Source organism: Hevea brasiliensis, chromosome 9, assembly GCF_030052815.1.
Source record: "Hevea brasiliensis isolate MT/VB/25A 57/8 chromosome 9, ASM3005281v1, whole genome shotgun sequence".
In the NCBI taxonomy this organism is placed as follows: domain Eukaryota; kingdom Viridiplantae; phylum Streptophyta; class Magnoliopsida; order Malpighiales; family Euphorbiaceae; genus Hevea; species Hevea brasiliensis.
In genome coordinates this window covers 60,545,799-60,563,981 of record NC_079501.1, presented here as the reverse complement: position 1 = coordinate 60,563,981, position 18,183 = coordinate 60,545,799, and positions in this window count along the sequence as shown.

The following is an 18,183-nucleotide window of genomic DNA, read 5'->3' as shown; positions in this document are numbered from 1 at the left end:
TTGATTGATAGCTATTGTTGTAAGCAAACCCAATCAAAGCCAAGTGTGTGTCCCAACTACCTTTAAATTCAATCGTACAAGCCCATAGCATATCCTCCAATATCTAAATCACCCTCTTAGACTGGCCGTCTGTCTGTGGATGAAATGCCATACTGAAGTTCAATATAGTTCCTAGGGCTTTTTGCAAACTACTCCAGAATCTAGAAGTGAATCTTGGATCTCTGTTTGACACAATCAATACCGGTACCCCATGCAGTCTCACTATCTCATCAAGATACAGTTTAGCCAATCTGTTTAGGTTATAATCCATCCTCATAGGCAGAAAGTGAGTAGACTTGATTAATCTGTCCACAATGACCCATACTGCATCATAGTTTTTCTGTGTTCTCGAAAGTTCCATTACAAAATCCATCGTTATTCTTTCCCATTTCCACTCGGGTATTGGCAATGGATGTAGCAAACCAGCTGGCACTTAGTGCTCTGCCTTTACTTGTTGACAAGTTAGACATTTGGATACATACTCAGCTATATCTTTCTTCATACCCATCCACTAAGAGTGTTCTTTGATAGTTCTATACATTTTAGTCCCACCAGGGTACATAACAAAAGGAGAGTCGTGTGCTTCCTTCATAATGATTTGCCTCAATTTCATATCATTTGTAATGCACATTCTACCCTGGTCTAGCAATAAGCCATCATCATTCACTGAAAATTCAGGTTTTCTGCCATCCCGAGTTTCCCCCATCAATTTCTGATATTTTTCATTATTTTATGCAGCCATTTGGATCTGTTCTATCAACACTGGTTTCACTTGCCAAGTAACTACCATCTGTCCCTCATCATCAATCTCCAGATTTGCATGTAGTGCCCTCAACTCACGTACCATAGACAAAGGAGAAACCCCTAGACTAGCCATAGTGTCACACCTTACCCCTCTGTAAGGCATAACATGATCCCGTAGAATACCTAATGAACTACCGAACTTCACCTACCGATAACTCATTAAGTACCCTACAAGGGATTTTAAAATCATTTTCTTACTTTTTAGAAGTGGTGAGCATTTTCTAATAGGTATTAAAACATCTAATTAGAGTTTGAAAACTAGTTAAAATTTTTGTCCCTTTTTATTTTTCCATAAATTTTAGAAAAATTTCGGCAGAGTGTCGTCTGTATTTTGATAAAACAGTTCTTCAAATACCTGTGAAAAGCACTTCCAATGATTTATCTCGTCAACTTCATCAAATCAACCTCCATCACAACCAATTTTAACATCATTTCTCAAATTCCAAAAATTCAAAATAGTAATTTCCAATTCAAAAAACATCCAAAATAATACTAAGTAATTTCACTCAAATTAAAACAAAATACTTTCATTCATACTTCATTAAAATTAAAACAAATTACATTCATCCAAAATTTACATTAGAAAAATCTAAACTAATATTATTACAAACTTTATACAACTGCTCATGACTATTTTCTATATTTACATACATTTATATACATCAACATAATTTTTACAATCAGGGTATAAAATATACCTGATAAAACTTCAAGGAAAGTGGCTCCACAATCCTCAACAGCTCACTCTGCTGCTCCTCTAGTCTCTATATCTGTCACACCCTACCCCTCTGTAAGGCATAACATGATCCCGTAGTATACCTAATGAATTACCAACTCCGTCTACTGATAACCCATTAAATATACTACAAGGGATTTTAAAAACTTTTCTTACTTCTTTTACAGTGGTGAGCACTATTTACAGGTATTAAAAACTTTGGTGAACTGAAGTGAAACCACTAACTCATTTGGTTTATTTGGAATTTCTGTAAAAATTTTGGCAGAGTGCCATCTGTATTTTGGACAAAACAGTTCTTCAGAAAACCTGTAAAAAAGCACTTCAATAATTTTCCCAAATCTCAACTCTAATACATTTCTCAACACAACAATTTATCAACTCAATTCCATAGAAACTTTTCAAAGTCTGAGATAAGGAAATATAATACAACTTTTACAATCCAAAACACTCATAATTAATTTACAACTTCAAGGTACAATTTAATTTACAACTGCTCAAAACCAAAAACAATATGTACATACAGTGTCATACATTACAGTACAAAATGCAAAATACTAGTATACTCATAATACCAGGAAATCCTCATTTGGATGTATATGCGGCCTAGTCTGTCACATCTGTCTCTCTACCTGCGATAGCAATAAAAAGCTATCGCTGAGACAATGTCTCAGTGGTGCACAACATTAACCAAATACAATTTCAAATCACAATTCATAAGTCATGTAAATAGTGGATACTTAAAATCATAATTAAATTCAAGACAATAAATATCAACAAGGATTTAAACTCCATTTGTCAATATCACAATAATTTTCAATAAGTCAGATCATGGTTGAATTCAATAGACAGTACATGTCAATGAGAGTTTAAATCAATTTCACAATTTCACAATACATAATAATGCAATTTATTCGAATAATTTAAGAATACAGTGTTGCCAATTCATTCACAACTTAAGCCATGACACAAATTTCCGATCAATGCCGTGTTGTACACCACGACAAAGCAATCACAACCTCACTAATCGAAATCAATGAGGAAGGGGAGCTAGCTATATAATGAGTACTCATCCGATCACCTCAACTGGTAAACCAGAGAGGGAAAAATAAACGATCACGACTCCATAAATGGAGAAGGAAAATAAACGATCACAACCCCATAAATGGAGAAGGAATGATACGATACTGTCATGCTAAGTGTGAACACAAAATCAATTCCAAACATTTTATTCAAATGATTCGTGAGAATCCAATAAATTTCCAAACTCATAGTTTCATTCATAAAATGGCAACCCAATTCATAATTAACTTCAATTTCCACAAAAACCATTTACAGTGCTTTTCAATCAATAAGTTTCCATCAATATCATTCAAACAATTTTTCACAGTTTCAAACCATTCACAATGTTTTTCAAGCAATAAATATCCATTCAAACACATTTCCACAATTTAAAACAATGATATGCAAATAGTCAATATTTATTTCCATTGAAAATAATTCAAAAGAAACAGTTGTTGTGCACAAACACAATTTAAAACAATAATATACAAATATTCAATATTTATTTCAATTGAAAAATTCAAAAGCAATAGCCGTTGTGCACAAACCTCTGATGACTGTCTCCCGGTCCGACTCAGTGTTTCTTTCCCTTTTGCTGAGTCCTTGTTAGCTGAGAAACACAATTTGAAGTGTTTCAGTACTAAATTAAACTGTCTCTATCGATGGTGTTTGGTAAATAATGCACTGAACTCAATTATTCACTTAATCACCTAATATACCGACCCTCGTTGCGTTTTAGGTAAATTAGGTTTTAGTGTCGTTAATATGTCACATTTGATAGGGTTTTAGGTTTGGTATGTTTTACCAAAGTCATTTCCTTGTTTAGTGCACTTTAATGCAAATTGCTGGATTCCGGGACACTGGTTTGACCTAGCCGGACGATCTAGTTCCCTCGGTTTTCGGGTCTCGGTCAAAACTACAAACTTGTAGATTTAGGTCTTATGGACCGCGGTGTAAAATTTCAGGTCAATCCGAGTTAAGTAGACCGAGTTATGGTCATTACACTCTTGCTGGTCAAATGGTACCATTTTAGGTAAATTTTTGGTCAATTTGGTCAACTCTGGTTCGGCCAGTTTTTGGACCCGAATTTGTGCAAGCTTTTTGACTTGCTTCTGGTCATTTCTGGGTTTTGGTGTCTTCATAAGACTTGTAGGTATGGGTCTTAACTATTCATGGTTAAAATTTCAGGTCAATTGGACCTGTTTTGAGTGAGTTATGGCCTAAATACTCACTGCTGCCCAAATGGTCAGTTTTTAGGTCTCAAGTGTACCTAATCCGAATTGGTCATTTTTCACATCACCTTGCAAGCAGAATTTTGGTATGGTTTCTCAATGAAAGTTGGCACATTTTGTGCCTAGTTTGACCTCAAATTGGTCTCATACCAATTGAGGTTACACATTTCAGGTTATGGGCTAAAATGTACACTGCCCTCAATATGCATTTCACACCCCACTTCAAACACACATATACCTTGCAATTTGGTTCACTTCCCTACCAATCTGTTTTGGTACATTAACCACAGTATAATCTACTTTACATTAACATTATTTTGGGCAGATTACCATTACCCTCAACACACCAAATATAATTCACATTTACAATATCTCAATACCATTACATACACACCTAAACACCACTAATTCTCACATACACTTTACACAATAATTTCATACACATATCCTTCATTCCTTAATGCCACAATTCTGCCAACACTCCCATGAATATACACATTTATTCAAGTGTCCCCAAGGCTGCGAAATTTGTCCTTCAACATCAAAGTGCCGTCCAAGTTACCAATTCCCATCCAAGTGCATAAATCACCATATAAACATGAAATAATTCACTAGGTTATTAATATACCATGATCAACATTATTTCTCATCAATTATATGCATAATAAATCATCAAATGTGTGACCCCATGGCTGTCCAAAAATGGCTATCTCAATAACTATTTAAACTTCAAAATTTCCTTCACAAAACTAACACCCATAACATAAACATAAAGTTTAACAAGGAAATTCTCAAAAATGCAAACTTACCTTTAATTGTAACTTGCTAAACCTTCACCAAACTTCTCAAAATTGGTATCAATCTCTTCCTTGTGATGTGTAGACCATTTTTTATAAAGCTACTTAAGGGATTGGAGTTGAAAATGGGGAGATAAGAAAGCTTGCATGAAAAATGGCTATGGAGGATTTCTTTTCCTCTTCAATTCGGCATGGGTTATGGAATGAAGAAGATGACCCTTTGAGAGTGAACAATCTGCCCACTAATGAATATATTTAACCATTTTAATGTTCTTAGTGGACCACTAAACAATTTAAATCATATTTTAAGGTAAACTTTCACTTAATCCCACATTAAGCCCTTGATTTTAGTTATTTGTATTAGGTACCACTAAACTAATTTTTCATTTTATTTTCCAAGTGTAATATTAATTATTTTTAATGGACATTTAGGTCAAAAGAAACTTCGGGATGTCAAATGACCATAATGCCCCTGTTCGGGTTGCATTCCCGATTTTTCGGTAACACCGTATTTTGTCTGTTTTTCGATTTCTCACTTTTCTTTGTGCTAATTATTTAATTTTTCTTTGATATTTCTAATGATATTTATACTTCAATAAGGGTCCATTTATGTCCTAAAAATGTTTTCCAGGGTTCCCCAGTGTACCAACGGTCCACGCCGTGACTTCCCTAAGGTCACCCATCGCTAGGTTTCCCGGCTCACTTACTCGGTTACATTTCTTTGCTATGATTTTTCCTTTGTTTTTCTTGTACTTTCTTTTCTTGTATTTCATTATTTTATGTCTCCTCACTCATATTGAAGTGTAGTTCTAAGCATCCTAGCTGTCCGGACAACACTGGTCACCGGTACAGCAGAACGCACTACCGAACTTAGGGGTGTTACAATTCTCCCCCCCTTAAATAAATTTCGTCTCGAAATTTTACCCAATTGCCATCTTATAGTAGTCATACGTTTATTTTCTCCTTTCTATATGATCGTATAATCTTGTTTTCCTCAAATTTGTATAAGTCTTTTAACAATCTAATACAATGTTTGATTTGTTTGGATAACACCAATCTCCTCTTACTATTATGCTGTCTAATATTTCGGTTCACGTTGCTTCTTGAATGACTCTTGAGGTCATGTTAGAATCATTCATCAGTCATTGGTCCTCTGACCATTCTAATCCATAGTCTTCCTCACATTCGTAATATTTCTTTGTTACATATGAATCAACTGTTCAAATCTCTACTTCCGTAACTCTTTTTATCTGTCAATATTCTATAACTTACTTCCTTTTGTACTGAACTGTAACCTTTCGATATTCTAACTTTTGAGTTTTAGATCCCTAAGTAGGATTTTCAAACTTATTTCTAACAATTAAATTCTGTCCTGGCATAACTATACCAAAACAGATGCCGTAGGCAACTATTCTCATCTAGATATACTATCGGGTAGTACGTAGCTCTACACAATAATCTCAAGTTAGTACTGAAATCTGCAGCTTACTCAATAGATCAAACTTTCCTATCTTTTATCCTTTTCGAATTCACTGATATCCGAACTTATTCTGATTACAATATCCATTAACAATTACTAACAGTAACATCTCTACCTTCATCTAGAGCAATTCTATTTCTGTAACTTACTTTTACGTCCTCTTGCCTTACATTAAGTAGGCTCGCCAATTAGCTTATAATTTTATGGTGTGTCAGCAAATACTTTTCGCCGATAAACTCTTCCATATTCAATGCGAGGATCTTAGCTTTCCTGAACAAATAACACAAGAATATTCACTCTCGTTAGTGCATATTTATACTGTAATGTACTGTATGTATCAAACAATGATATTGAGCAGTTGTACGATGTAGAAAGAACATTCAAATAACAGGTGAAAACAGAATTTAAAACTTTGCTCTGATACCACTAAAACATGTCACACCCTACCCCTCTGTAAGGCATAACATGATCCCGTAGTATACCTAATGAATTACCAACTCCGTCTACTGATAACCCATTAAATATACTACAAGGGATTTTAAAAACTTTTCTTACTTCTTTTACAGTGGTGAGCACTATTTACAGGTATTAAAAACTTTGGTGAACTGAAGTGAAACCACTAACTCATTTGGTTTATTTGGAATTTCTGTAAAAATTTTGGCAGAGTGCCATCTGTATTTTGGACAAAACAGTTCTTCAGAAAACCTGTAAAAAAGCACTTCAATAATTTTCCCAAATCTCAACTCCAATACATTTCTCAACACAACAATTTATCAACTCAATTCCATAGAAACTTTTCAAAGTCTGAGATAAGGAAATATAATACAACTTTTACAATCCAAAACACTCATAATTAATTTACAACTTCAAGGTACAATTTAATTTACAACTGCTCAAAACCAAAAATAATATGTACATACAGTGTCATACATTACAGTACAAAATGCAAAATACTAGTATACTCATAATACCAGGAAATCCCTCGCTGGATGTATATGCAGCCTAGTCTGCTGCCCTGTCTGTCTCTCTACCTGCGATAGCAATAAAAAGCTATCGCTGAGACAATGTCTCAGTGGTGCACAACATTAACCAAATACAATTTCAAATCACAATTCATAAGTCATGTAAATAGTGGATACTTAAAATCATAATTAAATTCAAGACAATAAATATCAACAAGGATTTAAACTCCATTTGTCAATATCACAATAATTTTCAATAAGTCAGATCATGGTTGAATTCAATAGACAGTACATGTCAATGAGAGTTTAAATCAATTTCACAATTTCACAATACATAATAATGCAATTTATTCGAATAATTTAAGAATACAGTGTTGCCAATTCATTCACAACTTAAGCCATGACACAAATTTCCGATCAATGCCGTGTTGTACACCATGACAAAGCAATCACAACCTCACTAATCGAAATCAATGAGGACGGGGAGCTAGCTCTATAATGAGTACTCATCCGATCACCTCAACCGTAAACCGAGAGGGAAAAATAACGATCACGACTCCATAAATGGAGAAGGAAAATAAACGATCACAACCCCATAAATGGAGAAGGAATGATACGACATCACATGCTAAGTGTGAACACAAAATCAATTCCAAACATTTTATTCAAATGATTCGTGAGAATCCAATAAATTTCCAAACTCATAGTTTCATTCATAAAATGGCAACCCAATTCATAATTAACTTCAATATCCACAAAACCATTTACAGTGCTTTTCAATCAATAAGTTTCCATCAATATCATTCAAACAATTTTTCACAGTTTCAAACCATTCACAATGTTTTTCAAGCAATAAATATCCATTCAAACACATTTCCACAATTTAAAACAATGATATGCAAATAGTCAATATTTATTTCCATTGAAAATAATTCAAAAGAAACAGTTGTTGTGCACAAACACAATTTAAAACAATAATATACAAATATTCAATATTTATTTCAATTGAAAAATTCAAAAGCAATAGCCGTTGTGCACAAACCTCTGATGACTGTCTCCCTGGTCTGGACTCAGTGTTTCTTTCCCTTTTGCTGAGTCCTTGTTAGCTGAGAAACACAATTTGAAGTGTTTCAGTACTAAATTAAACTGTCTCTATCGATGGTGTTTGGTAAATAATGCACTGAACTCAATTATTCACTTAATCACCTAATATACCGACCCTCATTGCGTTTTAGGTAAATTAGGTTTTAGTGTCGTTAATATGTCACATTTGATAGGGTTTTAGGTTTGGTATGTTTTACCAAAGTCATTTCCTTGTTTAGTGCACTTTAATGCAAATTGCTGGATTCCGGGACACTGGTTTGACCTAGCCGGACGATCTAGTTCCCTCGGTTTTCGGGTCTCGGTCAAAACTACAAACTTGTAGATTTAGGTCTTATGGACCGCGGTGTAAAATTTCAGGTCAATCCGAGTTAAGTAGACCGAGTTATGGTCATTACACTCTTGCTGGTCAAATGGTACCATTTTAGGTAAATTTTTGGTCAATTTGGTCAACTCTGGTTCGGCCAGTTTTTGGACCCGATTTTGTGCAAGCTTTTTGACTTGCTTCTGGTCATTTCTGGGTTTTGGTGTCTTCATAAGACTTGTAGGTATGGGTCTTAACTATTCATGGTTAAAATTTCAGGTCAATTGGACCTGTTTTGAGTGAGTTATGGCCTAAATACTCACTGCTGCCCAAATGGTCAGTTTTTAGGTCTCAAGTGTACCTAATCCGAATTGGTCATTTTTCACATCACCTTGCAAGCAGAATTTTGGTATGGTTTCTCAATGAAAGTTGGCACATTTTGTGCCTAGTTTGACCTCAAATTGGTCTCATACCAATTGAGGTTACACATTTCAGGTTATGGGCTAAAATGTACACTGCCCTCAATATGCATTTCACACCCCACTTCAAACACACATATACCTTGCAATTTGGTTCACTTCCCTACCAATCTGTTTTGGTACATTAACCACAGTATAATCTACTTTACATTAACATTATTTTGGGCAGATTACCATTACCCTCAACACACCAAATATAATTCACATTTACAATATCTCAATACCATTACATACACACCTAAACACCACTAATTCTCACATACACTTTACACAATAATTTCATACACATATCCTTCATTCCTTAATGCCACAATTCTGCCAACACTCCCATGAATATACACATTTATTCAAGTGTCCCCAAGGCTGCCGAAATTTGTCCTTCAACATCAAAGTGCCGTCCAAGTTACCAATTCCCATCCAAGTGCATAAATCACCATATAAACATGAAATAATTCACTAGGTTATTAATATACCATGATCAACATTATTTCTCATCAATTATATGCATAATAAATCATCAAATGTGTGACCCCATGGCTGTCCAAAAATGGCTATCTCAATAACTATTTAAACTTCAAAATTTCCTTCACAAAACTAACACCCATAACATAAACATAAAGTTTAACAAGGAAATTCTCAAAAATGCAAACTTACCTTTAATTGTAACTTGCTAAACCTTCACCAAACTTCTCAAAATTGGTATCAATCTCTTCCTTGTGATGTGTAGACCATTTTTTATAAAGCTACTTAAGGGATTGGAGTTGAAAATGGGGAGATAAGAAAGCTTGCATGAAAAATGGCTATGGAGGATTTCTTTTCCTCTTCAATTCGGCATGGGTTATGGAATGAAGAAGATGACCCTTTTGAGTGGGAAGAATCTGCCCACTAATGAATATATTTAACCATTTTAATGTTCTTAGTGGACCACTAAACAATTTAAATCATATTTTAAGGTAAACTTTCACTTAATCCCACATTAAGCCTTTGATTTTAGTTATTTGTATTAGGTACCACTAAACTAATTTTTCATTTTATTTTCCAAGTGTAATATTAATTATTTTTAATGGACATTTAGGTCAAAAGAAACTTCGGGATGTCAAATGACCATAATGCCCCTGTTCGGGTTGCATTCCCGATTTTTCAGTAACAATCGTATTTTGTGCATTTTCGATTTCTCACTTTTCTTTGTACTAATTATTTAATTTTTCTTTGATATTTCTAATTATATTTATACTTCAATAAGTGTCAATTTATGTCCTAAAAATTTTTTCCAGGGTTCCACGCAGTCAGTACTACCAACGGTCCACGCCGTGACTTCGGTCTGATCACCCATCGCTAGGTTTCCTACCACTTACTCGGTTACATTTCTTTGCTATGATTTTTCCTTTGTTTTTCTTGTACTTTCTTTTCTTGTATTTCATTATTTTATGTCTCCTCACTCATATTGAAGTGTAGTTCTAAGCATCCTAGCTGTCCGGACAACACTGGTCACCGGTACAGCAGAACGCACTACCGAACTTAGGGGTGTTACAATATCTGTGACAGTAATAATAGCCATCGCTGAGTACTAGGACTCAGTGGTGCACAACATACTAAAATAACCTTAATGCAAAATTTAAATCATACTTATTCAAAAATTAAACTGAATATGAGAAATAAATACAAAACATGATTTATATGCATTTAATCCAAATAATTTCATTTCGAAAGTCTCAAAAACGCCTAAACCGATGCTCTGATACCACTAACTGTGACACCCCTTACCCGTCTACAGTGTGGCCGAGCAAGATATGCCACACAGTGTGCCGGAGCACCAAATCATATTTCAATTCAATTTACCCTTTCTACTTATTTATTTATAAATTTTGATTAATCTAAATTTTTCTGCAAATTTTATAGAATATCCGGCAGAGTGCCGGTTGTAAATTGAAAAAACAGTTATTCTGAATATGTTAAAAACACTTCCAATAAAATCATCACATCATTCTCAGTCAACCACCACTATATTCTCAGCAATTTCTCAATTGACTTCAATATCTCAAAATTAAATTCAATTCATATCACAGTCAACTCAACGAGAAATGTTCACATTTATTACTGAACATAGTTCATAGATAATTACAACAAAACCATAATTACATGAATTTATAATATACATTACAGAAGTTTACAAAATACAAAATATCAAAATATCAAAAGTGGCCTAATGTCCTACCAAATGCACTGCAATGTGAGGTGACTCTGAACTCTGTGTGCAGATCTGAAAGCTCACCCAGTATGAGGTCTGCTGGACTCCCCAGCTAGGTCTCCAGTACCTGCGCGTGGCAAAAGCAACGCGCTAAGCAATTCTGCTTAGTGGTGACAATATAAAATAAAATAACTAAAATAATGTAAATATCAGAATGTATATTTACATTTTAGGTAGACTTAATTTCTGGCATTTATTGTAGTATAAATTGATTAAAACTTGGTAAAAATTCATTATCGTTGCCCGAGTAACCCATACTAGTCGACTGGATTGGATAAACGGGTAAACTGGCACTGGGTACTAAGTACCTCGAACCATCACACCATTGGTCACATTGTGTCTCCCGGTGTGCAACAGAACAGCTAATAAGCTATAATAATCATCAAGGATATAATTCAAGTATAATAACTCAATTACCATAGCCAAAGGCTATTTTATCACAGAATGGCATGGGAGGCCATGAAACACAGAATGGCATGAAGCCATATGCAGTGCTGCTAACAGAACCCTATTGGCATGCCAACCTATCCAAACCAATCTTGCTAGGTATACTAGGGCATATTACACTTTTAAGTTTCATAATTCTTGAAATTCAAGTTTTGGTGTTACTATTCAATTCATTAGTCAACAAAATATTGACTTTTACATGGATAATAGGTACATTGGTTTTAATACTCCCAACATACCACATTTTGCATTCTAAAATTGTTGGTATTGGTTGCCAATACCATTTCTAAGTTTAATATTAATTGTTCAAAATTTTCAGTTTTCAAGCTTTGTATTTACTGTTCCATTAGTCATTTTTGCAGTGGGAATTTGGCAAAATGATCAACATGAAAGTTGTTCCTTATTTTGTCTAGTTATATTTCCTTTTTTGAATCACTCCATTTGGAGTTTTTTTAGCTCAAGTTATGGCCCAAAAACCACAATTGGCCAGATTATAATTTTTCCAGAATTTCTGGACTGACCAAATCTATAGTATTTTGAGCAGTGACTGCAGGTCACTTTTTGAATATGTTATGGTCATAATTTGGGTTAGGTTTCTTCATGAAAGTAGTAGGTCTATATCTCAGCTTGTTTTTGGTATAAGTTCAGGTCAATTGGACCTTTCTACACTGAGTTATGACCAAATGACTAAACACTATTCATTTGGTCATTTTACCCAGGCAGATTGCAGGTCACCCGGATTAGGGCAATCATTAGGTCAACTTGTTTTGGTTTCCTGGGCATGGTTTCTTCACTAAAGTTGTGCCATTATGTGTCTAGTTTCATGTCCAATTGGACTTGCACCAATTGAACCTCTACAACTCCAGTTATTGCTGCCCAAACCTGCTGGACTCATGCCCAGTCCTACAGGTCACCAAGGGTAGCCATACTAACTTCAATTCCCACTAAACCAACAACTTCATTTCTTATTCAAATAAGACAAAATAGTCAATAATTGACCATTAAAACCTAATTTCACCATTACATGATCAAAGTCTCATTTTCATCCTAAACCCTAACTCAACTATCTCAAACCATGCATTATAACTTGCATTTCATTACTCCACTTAAGAGATTAATACTAAGGGTAGCCATACTACCATTTTAGCTCCATAAAAATTATCAAAATCTTACCCCAACCAAGGCTACTGAAAATTTGGGATGGGAATACACATACTATTTATTGAATTTCTTTGTAATTTTGCACTCAATCATACTCCTTCAACATGAATTTAAAGAGAAAATCAAGTTTAAATCACTAACCTCTAATGGAGTCATCTTTCAAGCTTGTAAGAACTCTTCCACTTTACTTTTTTTTGTTCCTAAAAGCTTCACTAAGATAAAAGAGTAAGGTTTTGTGTTGGGCACTTAGGGTTTAGTTGAAAGAAACTAAGGGAATGAAGCTTGATAACCATGAAAATGGAGGAGAGAGGTGAGGAATGAATTTCGGCCAAATGAAGAAGAAGGTGGCTGCTAGCTTTTTCTAGAGTTTTGATTTCTTTTCTTTCCTTTTAATGCATTATAAGTGGTTTTATTACATTTGATTGGCCGATAAATTTTAAATGACCTCATGCTTACCTCATTAAATCAATATTATCTCTTTTCTCTTTCTTTTTCTTTTCTTTACTACTCACTTTTAATTTCATTTTTAACAATGTTTATTCATATTTAATATCATAAAATTTATGTACTTAACTAGAGAAGTTGGTCAAAAATCATCTCTGATGACGAAATGATCAAAATGCCCTCCAGTTAGCTTAACGAGCCAAAATTGTGTGTACCAATAGAAAAATTTTTCTAAGCATTTTCTTGGCATTCTAATGTCATTAGAATCTCAATGACCCTTCTTTGGAGTCCCAAAAATTAATTTATAATTTTTCTCCCGGGTCTAGGGTTGTTAACAGTCTTCACCGTCACTTCCCCTTCGGGTTACTCATCCCTGGGGTTTCAGCTCGTTTAACCTTAGTGTATTTGGTTTCTAAAAATTTTTCTTTGAATTTTATGAGTATTATTTAGTTTCTTTATAACTCCCTACTTTAGTCTAATTATAACTTCAAACATTCTAGCTGCTCGGACCGACATTGGTCACCGGAACAGTAGACTGTACGGACTAGCTAAAGTGAGGATGTTACAGAAACACGCAGTTTCATAGTGTTTCAGTATCATAACTTATCATAAATCCAAAAATAATTTCAAATTTACTTTTATCTAGCTTTAATATGCTAAACTTGGCGTTCTTTAAAATTTGTGTTTCGGGGATACTATTCACTATACTATTCCAGTCAATTTGTTGACTTTCTAATGCTTAATAGGTATGGGAATTCCAATTTCACCCACATACCACATTTTGGTTACTAAATTTATTGGTTTTGGTTGTTTATTCAAATTTTAAGCCTTTTAGGCAAATTTGCAAATTTTCATTTTTGGTGTCCTATTTTGTAGTGTTCCATTGGTCATGTTGCTGTTAGAATTTGGCTAAGTTTTCTTCATTGAAATTGTTCCTTATTGTCTTAAATTTATTTACCTTTTTGAATCACTCCATTTGGAGTTTTTTAGCTCAAGTTATAGCCATTTGAACATGGCTGCCAGATTGGACTTAACCAGATTTCTAGGTAAATTTCTGGGTTCTAGCAGTTTTGGGTCACCAAATTTTGGGTGGCTAAATGACTTGGTTAAGGGCATAATTTGGGTTTGTGTTCTTCATGAAAGTTTTAGGTCTATATCTCAGCTTTCCACTGGTAAAATTTCAGGTCATTTAGACCTGCCTAGCCTAAGTTATGACTAAATGAACAAACACTTTTCATTTGGTCATTTTTGTATAGGTCAGATTGCCTAAATCCGGATTTGGTCAATTTGTTCACTAGGTTTTGGTCACTTTTTGGGCATGATTCCAAAATGAAAAATGTGTCATTTTGTGTCTTGTTTCATTCCCAATTGGCCTCACACCAATTGGGCTTGTAAATTTTCAATTTTAGTCCCTAAAAGGGACCTTGGTCATACTGCCTGCATACTGTCCACATCCAATCTAAATCTAAACCTAATTCTAACACTTTCAACACACATCAATTGGTCACAAATGACCATTTTTCATCTCCAACAAGGTCAAACACATCATTGAACAAATTTTCACATTTTTTTCTTCCAAACCCTAGGTGCCAAAACCCTAACTACACTAATTGTTACATTTAATTAATTCTAAGCATACTAACATCTCTCCATCACTCAATTAAGCTTCCTAAAATAATTGATTCAATCAAAACACAAGCATTTCCATCACAAAACCTAGCTGGCTGAATTTACTTCTAGTCTTCCAAGGATGTTTTCATTTCATTTTAAGCATATTTATAAGTTCTTTATGGTATAAATACATTGATTAAACTAAAAATGTCAAGTTTGCTTACTAACCTTATGCAGAATTTTCTTTCTCTTCCAATCTCTTCCTTGTTTTTTTCTTTCTTCTTCAAGCTCCTCTTCTAGTTGCCAAAATAAGTTTTATCTATGGTAAGTAATTTTTCTATGGTGGAATTTTGTAATATTCAAGCGCACAAAAGAGCTCTAATGGAGGTTTTGTGGAGAGGGAGAGGAGAGAGAGATGGGAGAAGGCTTAGAGAAGATGAAGTCTTTTTTTTTTTTTTTCTTTCTTTTCTTTTTCTTTTATGAATTTATCCTTTAGGAAGACCATAAATTAAATTAATTAAATTTTAGTTATAATATTTATTGCATCATGCACAATGTCATGCATGATGTCATCACTTTTCACTTTTCCTTTTTCTTTTTTTTTTATTTATTTTTCCATTAGTTCTTTAATTTAATTCCCAATTCCAAAATTTTCTTTTCTCTGATTTTATTTGACAGTTAGGTCAGGAGTCAACTCTCGGGGTCAATTGACCAAATTGCCCCTCGCCAGTTCGACCTGGTTTGCAAATAATTTAATATTTCTTCTGGATCCCTGACCTAATTATTTGACTGGCTTAACAATTCTTTTTCGTGATTTTCTCTCTTCCACTGTGTTCGCAATAGTTCTGAGGACCGCGGCATCACATTTTACGGTTCGAAATTTGAGTTTAAATTGACTTCGCAGTCCTTCCCGAGAAGGTCACCCATCGATGTGACTCTTGGCTCGTTTAACTTCTTATGTTCTGTTTTTCTTATTTATACTTAACTAATTGACAATTACTAATTATTTATGTTTAGGGCTTATCTAGTTGTCTTAGATGTGGTTCTAATCCCCTTAATTTTCTGGACGGACATCGGTCACCAGAATAATGAAATATACTAGGCTATACAAATAGGGGTGTTACAATTCTCCTCCCCTTAAAATAAATTTCATCTCGAAATTTTACTTGGTATCAGTCTTTAAACAGCTGTGGGTGCTGTCTCCTCATGTCCTCCTCTTATTCCCAAGTAGCTTTTTGGCCCGAATGATGGTTCCACAACACTTTTACTAATGGTATCTGCTTGTTCCGTAGCTATTTCACCTTATAAGCTAGAATCTCTATGGGTTCTTCCTTATATGTGAGGTTTGGATTCACTTCAATTTCTTCTACTGGTAGTACATGAGATGGGTCTGATAGATACCTCCTCAACATAGACACATGGAAGACATTATGTATCTTCTCTAACTCTGGAGGTAGTGCCAAACGATATGCCAAAGGACCCACTCTTTCCAGAACCTCATATGGCCCAATGAAACGAGGACTCAGTTTCCCCTTTCTGCTGAATCTCATAATTTTCTTCTAAGGGGAAACCTTGAGGAATACTTTCTCACCCACTGTATACTCAATATCCCTTCTCTTTAAATCAATGTAGGACTTTTGACGTTCTGACACAATCTTAAGTCAATCTCTGATCACCCTGATCTTTTTCTCAGTTTGCTGAATAATTTTGGGCCCCATCATCTTCCTTTCACCTACCCCATCCTAACACAGGGGAGTTCTACATTTTCTGCCATACAAAGCTTCATATGGAGGCATCCCAATGCTTGATTGGTAGTTGTTGTTGTAAGCAAACTCAATCAAAGGCAAGTGTATGTCCCAACTGCCCTCTAATTCAATCACATAAGCTCGTAGCATATCCTCCAAGATTTGAATTACCCTCTCAGACTGGCCATTTACCTGTAGGCGGAATGCCGTACTGAAGTTTAATCTAGTTCCTAGGGCTCTCTGAAGATTATCCCAGAATCTAGAAGTGAACATAGGATTTCTGTCTGATACGATGGATACTGCCACTCCATGCAGTCTTACTATCTCATCAATTTACAACTTGGCCAATCTTTCTAAATTGTAGTCCATCCAAACTAGCAGAAAATGAGCAGACTTGGTTAGTCTGTCAATAATGACCCATACTGCATTATGATTCTTCTGTGTCCTCGGAAGTCCCATCACAAAATCTATCGTTATTCTCTCCCATTTTCATTCTGATACTGGTAGTGGATGTAACAAACCAGCGGGTACTTGATGCTCTGCCTTCACTTGCTGACAAGTTAGGCATTTGGAAACAAACTCTGCCATATCTCTTTTCATATCCATCCACCAGTAATGCTCCTTTAGCCCTTTATACATTTTTGTGCCACTAGGGTGCATGGCAAAAGGAGACTCATGTGCTTCCTTCAGAATGATCTTTCTTAAATCAACATCATTAGGAACACACATTTTGCCCTGGTGTAGTAGTAGACCATCATATCTTATTGAGAATTCTGGTTTCTTGCCCTGTCGGACTTCTTCCAATAGCTTCTGATACTTCTGATCATTCTGAGCAGCCATTCTTATCTGATCAATCAACACTGGCTATACATGCCATGTAACTGCTGTCTGCCCCTCATCATTAATCTCTAAGCTGGCATGTAATGATCTCAACTCATGTACCATAGACAAAGGAGTGATCCATAGACTTGCCATAGTCTTGCGATTTAAGGCATCAGCCACAACATTAGCTTTCCCTGGCTGATAGTTTATCAGAAAATCATAGTCTTTTATCAACTCTAGCCATCTCCTCTGTCTCAAATTCAACTCTTTCTTGGTGCCCAAATACTTCAAACTCTTATGATCTGTGTAGATGTAGCATTTCTCCCCATACAAAAGTGTCTCCAAATCTTAAGAGCAAACACAATAGCTACAAGCTCCAAGTAGTGTGTCAGATAGTTCCTCTAATACGGTTTTAGCTGGCGTGATGCATAAGCAATAACATTCCGATGTTGCATCAGTACGCAGCCTAACCCATTATGAGAAGCATCACTATAAACTGTATATTCTTTACCCTGTGTAGGTAAAGTTAAGACTTTAGCTTCAGTCAAACATCTCTTTAATTCATCAAAACTTTGTTGACATTTATCCGTCCACTAAAATTTCACATCTTTTCGAAGTAGCTTAGTCAATGGAGATGCCAACATGGAGAATCCCTTCACAAATCTACGGTAGTATCCAGCTAAACCCAGAAAATTGTAAATCTTCGTGATAT